The following is a 15,431-nucleotide window of genomic DNA, read 5'->3' as shown; positions in this document are numbered from 1 at the left end:
GAACGATGTCTAGTACAGGGCACAGAAATCATCAGAAATAGAATGGGTTGCTATCTGTCACGATGGATGAAAAATTAGGGCTGAAAAGGCAAAGAAGAGATAGGCTTAAAGTCCATGACATTGTGCCAAGACATTCATAAAGACCTGGTCATTCAGTTCTTGAGCATTCAATTTAGAGATACCCCTAAAGCTTCAGAAAAGCACATTTAAGATGGAGGATGTACCCCTTCACATAGCAGCAGCTCATAACCAAGAGAGACCATAGACTGAAAATATAAATGGATTCAAGAAAGGTTTGAATTCTTGAATAAGAGGATTAAGAGACTAGAATGCTGCAGTGTACACTCCTAACCTTAGATTTTAACATCAAGGAGAATATAACCTTCATGCCCTTGTCAGAGAATGGTAGAACGGGTCATGGGTTAGACCCACCGTGATAATTAAAGCACAAATGTAAATTACTTTCAGTAATTAACCAAATTACTAAATTAAGTCTGTTATTCTGGAGGCAATATGTCAGACCTAATTGTCAGTGCTGCCCAGAAGTTCTGGCCTCTGGTATTTTCATTTTGAAACTAATGCATTATAGAGATTGTATTAATGACATTTGGCATGGCAGTGGGAGGAAGGTGGTAGACTCTTTTAAATTAGTCTGCCTGTTGCCCTACTATAATCTATAGGAAAGTGATGGAGTAGAACACAAATAACTTATAAAATTGGAAAAAAAAACCCTTTAACAGCTCAGTAACCGGTGATGTAGCTATTACCTTCCTTCCCTGGACAGGATGAAGAACCTTAGCTATGGTAAAAGTTCCATGTGTTTTGATCCTTCTGTTTCTAGGATGCTAGGCTGATATTGTCAAGTGACTTTCTAATGGTCATTTTTATAAAGATAAATCTAATTAGCTCTTTGGTTTTGACATTTATCTGGTTAGAAATATATTGGGTAGCATTACCTAAATTGTAATCTGCAGCTTCAGCTTTTTAGCAGAAATGTTTGGTTACCATGGTAACTGGTTTGGTTTTCTCAAAACTCATGCAAATTAATTAAGAGGATTTTCTTTGGAGTTTAGCAATTTGTTTACCTCAGAATAAATAAATAAATAAAGCTGTACCTATCTTTCCATGCACAGTGCTGCAAATTCGAACTTCTCAAGTCTTTGCCTTGCTGTCTTCCTGCTTCCTTTGGGGACATGTTGTAGACTCCCCTCTTAGTGAAATTATCCTGGCCGTCGTATTTTCCATTTCTAAGTTCTAATTAAGATTGGTTCTTCATTAGCTTGGGTATTGCTTGTCTTTGGTCTCAAACAGATTGTTGTGTCGGTCTCTCCACATAGAAGGAGCAGGGACTGGGTTGAGGAATTAGAATCAGAATGTGCCTTCAGTGTTATCCAGGCTGGCCTCTTTGGTTTACAAATAAGGACATAAAAGCCAGAGAGATAAAATTATTTATGCGCTGTCACGCAGCTAATTATGGCCCAAGTGGGAGCAGACCCTGGATCTCTCCTCCGTTACATGGGGCAGTTTCTTGTTCTAGTTCTGCTTGCCAGTGAAGAGCAGGCCAAGGTTTGTGTTTAAATCTTGTAAAGTATTTGAGAATAGTTTGCAAGAATTCAGATGATGGTCTTAGCATGAGCATGTCTATTATATGGGAACACGCTTTTCCTTCAAATATCTCTGAGGTTTTCAGGAAGAATGCAGGAAAGTTGTAGAAAATCTTGATGCAAAAAAAATTGCATTAATAAACCTGATCTATATTAGGGCTTTATTTCTCCCATCCCATCTTCGTATGTTTCTCTGGTGAATTATTAATACATGACTCCAGAATTCATTTCTGTGATGGAGAAAAGTTGCAGTAGGAGTATCTGACGGCATGAATTAGTTTGGCAGAGATGTGTGTGGGAGGTGTTTTGTGGGCAACAAGGCTGAGGTGCTGATAGCAAGACAGATTTTTGGACTTTATCTACAAAAAGCAAGAGGAGTTCCAAGGATAATAAAATGTCTGACATCCTGACAGAAAGGAGGAAAGACAGCTAGACAGGGAGACAGAGCTAGGGGAGAGGGCATTTCTTGTTAAAGTATCTAAAAGAAAAGACATTTTAAAAAAACAAAGGAATTGCCCTTAAAATGGTGGTAAAAATGTCTGCTGCCTACTCAACTACCCCATCAGATTTCATAAGGTACTAGCCTACCAATGGTTACAGTCTGAAAAAACACAAGAGAAGCAAATGCTCTATGGAGCATTCACCTGATAGGGTATGAAAGGTATGCCCCAAAATTGGGTAAGTTCAGCTGACATAGACAACTTTCCCCAAGCTTGTAACTAAATCTTCTGAGTTAAATTGGGGCACCAGGTCTTTTACCTGCTCCTACCAAAGCTATACCATCATCAGTCAATGCTGAGGCCATTGACTGTTTACTGTTGAAGTCAATCCCTCCTTAACTGAACTTCCAACTGAAGAAGAGGTTTTTGAGGGCCATTAGGCTCCTTTCAGGTGGCAAAGCACCTGGTGCTGATTCTGTTCCAGCTGAGATTTACACAGTAGGGGGACCATTGCTCATACAAAGGTTGACTGAAATTTTCCAGATTGTATGGCAAGAGGAGGTTATCCCCAAGAGTTCATGGATGCCTCCATTGTCCGTCTCTATGAAGGTAAAAGGAATAGATTGTCCTGCAATAATCACGGAGTGGGGGGACTCTGTCTTAGACAGTGCTGGCAAGATTCTTGCTAAAGTCCTCCTTAATAGGTTAATCCTTCACCTGGAACATGGTCATATACCTGAGAGCCAGTGTGGCTTCAGAAAGGGCCAAGGAACAGTCGATATGGTGTTTGCTGAACGACAACTCCAGGACAAATGCCAGGAGCAGAACAGAGGTCTGCACACAACGTTTGTAGATCTGACCAAGGCCTTTGACACTGTTAGTCTTGTGGGCTTATGGAAAATTATATCAAAATTTGGTTGCCCAGAGAAGTTCATCAGTATTATACATCAATTTCATGATGGCATGATTGCCCTGGTTCTGGATAATGGACAATGCTCTTGTGCCTTCCCAGTCACCAATGGAGTGAAAAAGGGCTGTGTTCTTGCTCTCATGCTTTTTAGCATAATATTTTCAGCCATGTTGTCAGATGCTTTCAATGATGATGAACACGGCATCAAGGTCAACTACCGTACTGATGGTAAGTTTTTCAATTTGAAAAGGCTATGAGCCAAGACCAAAGTGGAGGGAGTGTTGGTGCATGGTTTTCTGTGTGCAGATGCTTGTGCACTTAGTGCAGCCTCTGAAGCTGAGATGCCGCAAAGTATGGATCAATTCTCTGCTGCCTATGCTCATTTTGGCCTAATAATTAACACCAAGAAAACACAGGTGCTCCATCAGTCACCACCACACCATCCATATGTGGAACCATCGGTTACAACAAATGGAGAAGTTTTGGATGCTGTGGATAAATTCACTTACCTTGATAGTGTACTTCCCAGGAATGTGCACATTGACAATGAGGTTGATGCACCTATTGCCAGAGCTAGCTCAGTGTTTGGGAGGCTCCGAAGAAAAGTTTGGGAGAGGAGAGGTATTAAACTGACTACCAAACTGAAGGTCTACAGAGTTGTGTGGACCTCATTGTTGTATGCCTGTGAAACATGGACAGTCTGCCAATACCATGCCAGGAAACTGAATGGCTTCCATTTGAACTGTCTTAGGAAGATTCTGAGGATCACCTGGCAGGATAAGGTACCAGACACTAAAGTCCTTGCTTGATCCAAACTGCCAACCATCCAAACTATGCTTCAGAGAGCGTACCTCCAATAGGCTAGCCATGTTGTTTGAATGCAAAATGTACGCTTGCCAAAAAGACAATTTTATGGAAAACTTGCGTGGGGCAGGCGATCACATGGTGGCCAGAAGAAACAATACAAGGACACTCTCAAGGTCTCTCTCAAGAACTTTGGATTTGATTGTGGGATATGGGAGACACTGGCACAGGACCACTCAACCTGGTGTACCCACATCAGGAAGGGCGCTGTGCTCTATGAGCAAAGCAGAAGTAAGACAGCACAAAGTAAATGCAAGATGCGCATATTTGGGATATCCACCCCAAATATTCACAGGGACTATCTGTGCCCATCCTGTGGTAGAGCATTCTGAGCTCGTATAGGTCTGATCAGCCACAGTTGGACACACTGAAACTTCACTTTATTTTGGTGATGTCATTTTGGTCCTCTATGAGAATGAAGGACAACAACCAACCAACCAAAGCTACTATGATAGCTTTTCTTAAAAAAAAATTTCCACTTTTCCTATCATTAATCCTATTTGATCTGTTTGGAACTTGAATAGGTACCAGGCACATCATACAGGAACCTCAAGGCTTTCCCTGCGCTCACTTCCCTTTTGTTTGTAGTCATTGTAATTTCAACTTACTCATTAAAAAAAAAAAATTTAAAAAAATGTTCTTACTGTTCTTCTTCTCTTGGGAGCTGCTATAGGGCAGGCATCATGTATATATTTAACTATACGGTCTGTGCAAAGGATTTTTAAATAATAGAGACAGTAATCCGATCGATTTGCTAGGAAAGCCAATGGCTACAGGGTGTCCCAAAAGTTGTAATGTGCTTGTCTTTTAAGCCTAGTTTCAACTTGCACTAAGACTTTTGGGACATGTTGAGCTTGCTTTTGAAATAATATTTCAATACCTTCAAGTACATGTAGTAAATACGACTGAGAACAGAAGGCCCCTGAATAGACAAGAAGCTAAAAATTCATTCAAAAGTGTTTGTGATGGGAAGGGGATGGGCTCACACTTACCTCTTCCCTCCCCTTTGGATGCCCCCCTCTTCACTTTCATGGATGAGCTTGTTGGAGAAGAAAAGACAGCATCCTTGATGGCAACCAGCTTTTTAAGTAGGGTAAAGGAGGCGAGAGCAGGAGGGCACTCATGGTACAGCCTCGGCCCAAGGGGACCAATCTGAAACATGATAGTACTAATCCCAGAGCTGCTTGGGAGTGGCCTGTGTTGAGAAATGGCCACACATGTTGAGTGTCACTTCCCAGCATATTTTTGGTTCATTAAAGCATACAGCCACCATTTAGAAACTGCTCCTGCTTGTGCCTGCTTCTTAACCACCTCCCTGCCTAATGAAGAATGGGCTAGAAAGAGGCACGGCCAATGAAACGTGATTTGCCAACAGAAGATTAACTCTTAGATTGAGCTGTGGATGATAATAACTTCCACTTTCAAGATCACAAAGCTCTTTCTTCATCACCAGGCAGGCAACAGACATTAAGTACTTGCTATGTATGTGCCCGTCACTGCACTGAGCACTGAAGATACAGATGAAAACAAAAAGAAAGACAGCCCCTGCTCAAGGAGCTTACCTTCTAATGAGGGAGCTGAAAGAGACGGTGTCCCCAGGGGGCGTGGGGGGAAACATACAGAGAGAGAAATGCAAGTGATGGAGAAGGAAACATGGCCAGCAGGGCTATGGAGAATGCCAGTGGGAGAAGGAGGCCTATCCCAGGGGGAGAAAGCCCACGTACTGAGGAAGGATCCAAGGTGACAGCCCTGCTGGTCCTAGTGATCACAAGCATTACTGCCCCCAATTCATAGATGAGGAAACTGGGCCTCCAAGGTTAATGATCTGCCTAGTGTCACTCAACTCATGATTCTCAGAGTCACAATTGGAACTCAGTTCTTTCCTCATGCCAAATCTGTTGCTTTAAAAAACAAATACATTGTTACCTTTTGTTTTTACATCACTTTTATTTCCTACCTTCCCCACATGCCCACTCACAGGGCTGCCCCTTGTAAGAAAGAATGAGAAGGAGAGGATAAAAGCATTTGAACAAAGCTAATGCTCTACGGTGTTGAGAAAATGAGCCATTAGGAAGGATGGTGAAGGCTGCAAATCCAGGAGAATGTCATAAGGGTTTGGTAAATGAGACTTTAAAGTAGGAGAGGACCCTGCCACCCACCCACAAGTACAGCAGGCTGGAAAATCTTGTTTCCTGCGGGCTTTTTGAATAGGCTGCAGCATGTCGGCCCCTCTTCTACAAGAGAAGTGGCATGTTCCAGGACACATCTGATTTAAAAGGATGAGGGCTGATCCTGTAGCAATAACAAGAAATAGCAGACAGGTGGACAGTGCTCGATGGGGGTAACCCCAGGACACTGAGAAAAATAAGAAGTTCCCCTCCTCTTTGAGGGTGGGTCTGCAGAAAGACAGAGACATTCACCGGAGGAAGGAAGCATGGAGGAATTGAGATCTGTTTCAGGGGAAGGAGCACCCACCTGGTGAGCTCAGGAACCCACCAAGTGAAAGTGGGTGTGCACATAAATTAGATTTCAGCACAGAGAAGAGCCAGTAAGAAATTCTCTAATGAGCTGTCAGCCTCTTTGTGGGGCATCAAAGTAAATCGTTTAAATCCTGGATAATCTTTGCTTGAGATTGAACCATGGTAATGCTTGTTTTTAGACAATGCCAGCACTTTTTTCCCTCCAGCAGCCCAAAAAGTCTCCAGCCATTATCTCCTTTTAATCCTCACCACTTCCCTCTGAGGTCAGTCCAAGGAAGGCAGCATTAACCCCATTTTATAGATTTTAAAGGTTATCAAGTGAATGGCAGAGCCATTGTAGGCTCAGACTTCCTCATGCTCTCTGCAGCATCCTCAGACCACTCTCTCTGGCTCAGGTTTAACACAGAAAAGAGAGGCCTTCTTGTCTTCTTTGTCCAGAAATTCTGGAGCTCCTCCTCTCTCCTCTGCTGGAAATACAGTACTTTTTTACTGTAACTTCAGAATAATTTTTAGGTTCATAGGATCAGAGACTTAAAACTGGAAGAGATCTGAGAGATGATCTCACCCAACTCCTCCAATATACAGATTCAATTCATTACTATGACTTTCTGAACATAGCTCCTCAGTTGTTCAATGCTGATATTTCTTATGTAATATCTCCCATCCTTGTGTCTTTTCTCATCAATCAGTAAACATTCATTAAGTGCCCACTGTGGTCTCCCGAACTACCTCGTATCCTTTATTTTGGTCCTCTTTATATTTGCTCTGTATTGGTTCATGTATGTCTTTGTCTCTTCCATTAGATGGTAAGCGTCTTGAGTAGGGATTGTTTCATTCATTCTGCTTATGTCCCCAGTACTTCATGCCAAGCCTGGAACAAAGTCGGTGCTTAATAAGCACTTGCTGGCTGATGTAACTTTCCTGGGCAGGAGACACTAACACAGGGTTGGGTTTTCCTCCCAAGCCTCCCTGGTGAGGAGCAGCATGCCCCAAACTCTCAGCCTGACCCTGGAATGCCAAGAAGAGGGAGATGCAGCAGCACTGTCTGAATGATCCCTGTGGGCTGGGGCGTCAGGAGACTGACTGGGACTATGTTTTCTGCACATAAACTTCTGAGCCTATGAAGTGGTAATAAATACCTGGGCCTATTCCATAAAAATATCGTGAGGATGAAGAAACAAGACGTGAAAATCTTTTTGAAGTATAAGAATGTGTAAAAGCAAACTCTCCTACCTCCTCCTCCCCCAATGAAGCCTATGTTGTATAAACAATGAAGTTTTCTCTTTTTTTTTTTTTTTTTTACTTCTCTGGAAGCAAATGGGAGCAAAGACCTCAAAACACGAATTGAGGGAAATTAATAAATTACCTGGGATATCACTTGTCATACTTTGATAAGAAAATGAAACAATAATGTGGCATTTTAGAATTTCACCAAACAGCCTTCTGAGGTCTGTCATCACCATCATCATAGCAGCTAGAATTATGTAGCATTTTAGGGTTTGGAAAGCGCTTTCTTTTGTAAGGTGGAGGCTATTATTATCCCTACTTTATGATGAGGGTCACATAGCAGAGGCAGGATTCCCACTCAAGTTCTCCTGACTCTAGCACTTTCCTCATGTGCCACTAAGTAGCCTCATCAGCTTTTTCCTCAGTATTACCTTGGACAAACATTTCATACTTTGTGTGATGTCACAGACTCTGATGTCTGTGTCTGTAATGGGGCTGTGTGCCTTTAGAATCATTTGTTACCTTAAAATCATGGAGTTTTGGAGGAGGAGGGAGAAAAAATTTGGAACTCAAAATCTTATAAATGTAAATGTGGAAAACCATCTTTACATGTAACTAAAAAAACCAGAATACAGTTAAGTGGAGAAGGGGAAAGAGTATCAAGGGAATCGATGAAAAAAGTGCCGAGCAATACCAGATCTTAAAGCGTACTACAAACCTGTAATTATCAACACAATTTGTACTGGATAAGAAGTAGAGCGATTGATCATTGGAACAGATACAAATGAGCACACCAACCCAATGTTTGCTAAACCCGGAAGTCCCAGCTGTTAGGGCAAAAGCTCTCTGTTTGACAGAAAAAAGCTAAGAAAACTGGAAGGTAGACTGGCAGAAGCTGGGCATAGACCAATAGGCCACATCATACACTGTGATAAGCTCAAAATGGATACATGATCTAGACACAGATAGCTGTATCATTTACAAAAAAGTAGAACATGGGGGGAAAACACTCAGCTGTTCTATTAACAGGGAAAGAAATAATGACCAAAACAATAGATATAGTTCACAGGAAGAAAAATGTACAATTTTTATTCTATAAAGTTGAAGTTTTTTTATACAAACTAAACCAATGTAGCTAAAATCAGAAGAAAACCAATAAACTAGTGAGGGTGGGGTGGGGTGGACTTTGCAGCAAGTTTCTTTGATAAAAATCTTATTTCACAAATGTATGGGGAACTGAGCCAAATTTATAAGATTGAGTCTTTCTAGAGTTGATGAACATTCAAAGGATATGATCAGGCAAATTTCAGAGGAAGAAATGAAAAGCCATCCACAGTCATGAGAAAAATGCTCTAAACCACTAATTTAAAAAAAGTAAATCAAAAAATACTGAGATGTTGCCCCATAGCCATTAGTTAGGTAAGATGACAGAAAAAGGAAAATGACACATATTGGAGGAGGTTTAGGAAAGTGTCTTTACTAATACACTGTTGATGGAACTATGAATTAGTCCAATCCTTCAGGAAAGCATGGAACTCTGCCCAAAAAGCTATTGAATTGTGCGTATCCTTTGACCCAGTAATACCATTACTACATCTATACCCAAATAGATCAAAGAAAAAAAGAAAAGGACCTACTTGTACAATAGCAGCCTTTTTTTGTGTGTGGTAACAAAGAATTGGAAAACTGGGGGGACACCTGTTAATTGAGGAATGGTTCAGCAAGTTATGGTATGTGAAAGAGATGGAATACTACTGTGGTATAAAAAATGATCAAGGGAGTATCTCAGAAAAACCTGGGAAAACTTCTTGATCCAAAGTCAAATGAACAGAACTCGTAGAAAAAAATTAAACTAACAGCAGTTTTGCAAAGATCATGTATGTAAAAGACAATCAATAAAATCAATCAATATCAGTCAATAAAATAATCTACCACAATTCCAAAAAAACCCAAAACCTTAGAGTTTTAGAACTGGGAACGATTGAAGGGAGTAGGTATTCACTGGCTCATAGGACTCTGAGCTTGAAACAATCTTAATCTCCATTGTCCTTGTCCTGTCCTTTCTTACAAATAAAGGGAGAACCAGAGAAGTTAGGGCTCATCTAGAATCACCGAATCATAAAATGATAGAGCCAGAGAAGATCCTAAGGGCCATGCCCCTCTTTCCCTCCTCCTATTTTACAGATCAGGTAACTGAGGCCCAGAAAAGCAAAGTGATACGTTCAGGATCATCCAGCTATTTAGATGATGGTGAAACAGGAACCATAACCCAGGTTTTCCAAGTCAGTGTTCTTTCTGCTACGTCAGAAACCTCTTGCCTGCGATTGAAGGCTGGTTTCATAGCAACCAAGGGTCATACTTATCAAGTGTTTCTGAGAAATGAGTGCAAATACAGTAAGTCTGGAGGAAAAAAATTGTATAAATGGCAGAAAAAGCAGAGGGTAATGATGGGAAAGAATTGACTTTAATTGACCTGCCAGTCTGATCTTTTCTGACTTGTAAGCTCCTCAGAGAAAGAGGAAGAGAGGGCTTTGCCTTTATCTTAATTATAAATCATTACCCTGATTATACCGAGTTTAGTAGCTTCTGGTCACCATATGGACAGATCATGGAAGCTCAGAGTCATGTTTCCTTGAGTAAGGGCTGGCCATTGTGCTTTTTAAAGGAGCATCATGGGTGGGTTTTTTTATGCTTTTTGCAGGATAAGTGCCCTTTTAATATTTAGAATGATGATTTCCCATTCCGCTTTTCACTCCCTATTCCTATTTAGATTAGAATTCCATGTTGGTTGAATGTAGTTTAGATAGCTCCCTTTTTTTTTTCAATGTCACCTATTGGGTGTAGTAGAAGGAATGCTGGATTTGGAGTAAAAAGAACTAGATTCCAATCCTGACTCTGCTGCTTACAGTTTATTTGACCTTGGGAAAGTGATAACCTCATAAACCTTTGGCAAATTAATTTGATTGGCCCAGATGATATTAGATAGCTTTCTTGCCCAAAGAGTTAGCTATTATAACTTGAGACAACTCTAAAAAAAAAATGCAAAGGCAGATAAAAATTTTAGATAATAAATTGTTCCTTGTAAAAGTTAACTCATCATTTCATTTCAGTATTTATTGTCTATTGCAAGACACTGCACTATGAATTTATTGGAAACAAAGGGCCTAATTGGACTGTCTAGGACACAGGAATGTTGAGATAGGGGCTTATCGCAAGTCTTTTTGAGGCTTAAAAGCTCTACATGTCATTTTCAAAGAATTAAAAAAAAAAACATCAGGCAGAATTTTCTTTGGAAACTAGTTAACCTTTCACTTTCTGGTCGGGTACCATAGTCTGTGCTTTTTCAGGTTAGAAACCAAGTTTTTAGCCAGGATACTGCACTGGTCTAGTATTGCAGATTAAATGGGAATAATACTTAGCATGGTTTTAAATCTTTTTCAGGTATTTAATAAGCCTTCAGCCTTCTTTTGTATCTTGGCATGTCTTTCCAAATTGAACAGAGACAGAGGGGTTAAACAGTTCATCAAGCTGGGTTCTACCCTTAATACTTGAAAGCAGTAGCATCAAAATGGGTCTGTACTTCTCAGGCTTGGAAAGTATGAGTGCACTTAAGTTGAGGGAGGGTGAGAAAAAAGAGGAATCAATGGGTGCTACCAACCAGGTATGCCAACACCTGATCAATTTTTATTTTAGGATTGGTCTGGCATTTTATTGTGATTTCACAGTATGGTTTTATTACCATATATGCATTCACAGTTTAATTGCTATTAGGATAGTAAATTTGCTCCATTAATGAAAAGGAGATGCCTATATGAGCCAGTAACCAACAAGCTCTAACCAAGTTTCTGCAGGGTCTCTCAGCCAAGCTGCTTTGGACTTTCATCAAAGCAAGATGTTACTTTAGTCTATTTTTGATGCCTTCATTTGTGAGATTCATTAAATAGCTATTAAGTTTACATCCAAGAGAATCTCCTTTCCATTGTATGATAAGGAGAGTTAAATGTTCAATATTTCATAACTCCTTAGATGAAAAACAGCCTGTAAAAATATGTCAGAATCATTTACTGGAAAACATCTTATGACATTTTGTTGTTTCCTTCTCTTGTAAGTGCTGAAGCCTAGTTGTGGTTTTGGAGGGGTTTTGTGTTTTGTTTTGGTTTTTTTTGCTTATTCTTGCCACCAGAACAACATCACCAATCTGTACCTTGCTGACAAGTCAGACATCATTAGCAGCTGCTTCGCTCTCTAGTGATCACTTCTCCTAAGGGTAGACTAGTTAAAGACTACCACACTGGAGCTGAGGAACTCCATATTGTGAAATCAATTGTTTGCATTTTAGAGCACAAATCCAATGCTGTGTGGTTCAGGCTTATAAATATAAATGCAGAAATCATTCTAAAATAGGTTTTAAAAGTAACTGCAATGTTTATTTGTTGGTACTTGCATATAGTATTTTATTTCTAAATTAAGAAAGCAAGTGTTGTGCTAGACGTTATAAACTAACTCTCTCTCTCTCTCTCTCTCTCTCTCTCTCTCTCTCTCCCCCCCCCCTTCCTCACTATGTCTCTTCCTCCCCTCTCTCCTCTCTTCTCTCTCTCTACTCTTTCCCAAAAAAGCAAAGCATGAGAGGTTATGAATGTGTTAGGAAGACAAATTTTTGTTTTTGTTGGTAGGATGACCGAAAAGGGATAAAGTATCTTTAGTGATTATATTAAATCATTTCAAATTAAGGGGGAGATCACTTTTGCTGCCCAAGCTTTCTCCTTTTTTTTAACAAAGCAATTTAAAAAGAATTGTTCATCAGAGAATATGTTAATTCAGAAGGTTAGGTGTTAATCCTAAAACAAGTGTATATTTCAGTTGCCATCCATTTTGAAAGATCTCCTTTTGGATGGAGATTCACATTCAGATGACTTCTTTCAAGCTTCCTTGGTGGCAGTTTCTCATATCTTCTTTTTGTAGTAAGCATTTTAAATGTATTTTAAAACTATGTCCATATTCCTAAGATTTTTATATGTAAAAGAATGATTTTTAAAGGATATGCAATCAGAGGACCTTGGGTTCTAGTTCTGATCCTGCTATAGCCCTCCCTCTTGTGTGACCACAGACCGGTTCCTTCACCTCTGAGCTTTACAGATACGTTGTAAGGATCCGATTGAGTTAATAATGTGTGGAAAGTGGTGCATGAATGTCGTTCTCATTATTTATTGTGTTCTGGCCCTTCTAAGTACTAACAAACCAGAACTCTGGTTTGGGATCGTATTTTGTCCCAAAATCCTACTCTCATTTATACTTCTGCCTTCCTTTTATTGGCTCATTTTCCTCTCTTAGGAAAATACTGTTTTGTCTCTGACATATTTGTTCTGCTTTTGGAACAGTGAGGTAGATTAGGCCTATTTCATTTAATCTTCCTTTTATCAAAATTATTGATTTTTGTTTCAATGTTTTTCTTTCACATTCTTGGTGACTTTTTGTGTTACTTTGAGCACCTCAGTGGCCTTTTAAAATGCATAGTAATCATAGCTAGCATATAGTTTGTTAAGGTTTGTAAAGTGCTTGACAATGATTATCTTATGGGGTCCTCACAACAACCCTGGGAGGGGTGTTATCCCTATTTTACAGATAAGAGAATCAAGGCAGGCAGAGATGAAATGATTTGCCCAGAGTCACACAGGTGGGAAGTGTATGAGGCTGGATTTGAACTCAGATCTACCTGATTCCAGCCCGTTGCTCTATCTACAGTACCCCCTGGCTGCCTACATGGAGTTAAGGTATAAATATATTATTGGTTTATATTCTTAAACTCTCGGGTACATTTAGACCTATTAACATTGGCTTTCTGTGATCTTCCCTGCAAAGACTATACATTCAGATAATGTAAATTTATAATAATAGTAACAGTCTTTTCAGAGTTGTGATGAAAAATTTTAAAAAGTTTTAAATTCCCTTTCAAATATGAAATCTTTGCTAAATACTAAATGTCATATTTGGTTCAACTATAGTCTGTGTTGTTGCTCTAATTTGAGTTGTCTCAAACCTGACTGTGACCTATAATCTAGGTTATTTTTCAATGTATATCAATTATTTTTTTCTTTAAAAAATGTCATTTTAAGTGTATGGACAACCTTCATGGCAAAGATATAAAGTCTGGATAAGAGGCCTCTGGTTCCCTTAAAGAAGGAATATTTGTTTTTTCCTTATTTATCTTCTGGTCATGACAGTCACCTTCTCTCACTGTTTGGCAGCCTCTGAAGACCAAGGGAAACCATGAAGAGAAAAGGTGTGGGGTAGACAGGGCACAGCAGCACATCTGTTCACTTTTCAGCCTTTGTGGGTGGTATACAGGGAACAGGGTCAGCTGAAGTAGAGACTCATAGGACCGAGGTGAGAATTAAGCAATCTTAGGTTCATTGCACATGCCTAGTAACATATGCTTCACAATGAGCTGGTTATTAACCCATGTGTGGTGTTCATTTTTCTTTAAACTAAATATTTTTTTATTTCCCATTGACCATTATGGATAATTGAATAAAACTGAGAATATTCAAAGATAAGAAGACAACAGACTTGATAAACAAAACTGACCATGAAATGAACAACTGCACATCTCATTCAAGCAGCGATAGTAGTGGATGCCTGTAGTTGGGGCCTATTTTTAGGTATTCTAATGGGCAGTGTTCTATTACCAAAATGCTAGAAATAAGTCTGGTAAATCCACAGCTAGCTGTGAACAAGCACCATCATTTATTTTGAATTCTGGTGTTAGAGATGTGCCTGAAAAATCCAATGACCTGCCCAGGTTCACACAACCAGCATATGCAAGTGGTGGACCTTGAAGCTGGTTCTCTGTCCTCCACCCCTCATCTGTCAAATGCTCCTCCTACAAAACTCCCAAGGGAAGCACTGAAATGTAATTGGGAAATATTTGACAAAATAAATGGAAGTGCCGTGTAGCATGGATAATGTTAACTTGTGCTTTTCTAAGTCAATCAGTAGTCTTTAGGTATCCATTTCTATTTAAATTTGACACCTCCACACTAGAATACACTATTTCTCATCGCTCCCAGTGGTGTTCCCAGTTATAAACCACAATCAACAATTGTAATCAACAGTTACATCCTTCTCACTAAATAATTTGTGATATTTGATTCAGAACAAAATTGATCTGAAAACATGAGCTATTTAAAAATTGTCCTATTGTGATGTAGAAGGCGTTTTGTGAAAAAGCTAACAAACAAACATGATGAGGCAGCTTGTTGGAGTAGAGAGAGCCCTGGACTTCAGAGTTGGGAAGACCCGAGTTTGTGTAACCTTGGCCAAATGACCTCATCTCTTGCGGTCTCTGTTTCTTTATCTGTAAAAAGGAGATGATGATAGCACCTGAATCACAGGGTTGTCATGAGGGTCAAAGGACACGGTGCACTTGCATGCCATGTAACAAGGTTAGCTATCATTCTTTTACTGGAAAGTCTGGCCAGAGTTTTTGCCTAAAAAGAGGAATGCGTTTAGCTGCCGCCCAGTGGCTGGAGATACTTAGGCCCAGCCTCCGTTCCAGGACTTCAGCTGCTACTGTTCTGCTCTCTCTATGATCATGTCATTCTGTGTACCCTAGGCCACAGTTCTTCCTTGTGGAAAAGGAGGGTTTAAAGTCAATCAGTGTGGAGGTTCCCTCCAGCTCTGATGTTCTCCAGCCCCCAACTAGCCAGATGAGTCTGTACAAGGCTCTTGAGCTCTCTGGCCCTCAGTCTCTTCATCTTAGTCAGTCAGTAAACATTTATTAAGCACCTACTATGTGCCAGGCACTGTGCTGAGCACTGAAGACACAAAAGGAAGCAAAGACAATCCTGCCCTCAAGGAGCTTATGATTGAATGGGCAGACAAGCAAAGAAATATGCACAGGCAAGCT

The 15,431-nt window shown here is 40.0% G+C and overlaps 1 protein-coding gene across 4 annotated transcripts in view; it reads left to right on the top strand.

Annotated features, from left to right (window-relative positions):
• LARS2 (leucyl-tRNA synthetase 2, mitochondrial) overlaps window positions 1-15,431 on the top strand; it is a 165,041-nt gene that overhangs the window by 75,349 nt on the left and 74,261 nt on the right. The window lies entirely within an intron of this gene.

The sequence above is a fragment of the Notamacropus eugenii genome, chromosome 3, assembly GCF_028372415.1.
Source record: "Notamacropus eugenii isolate mMacEug1 chromosome 3, mMacEug1.pri_v2, whole genome shotgun sequence".
NCBI classification, from domain to species: domain Eukaryota; kingdom Metazoa; phylum Chordata; class Mammalia; order Diprotodontia; family Macropodidae; genus Notamacropus; species Notamacropus eugenii.
This window is presented reverse-complemented; position numbering and strand designations above follow the sequence as displayed.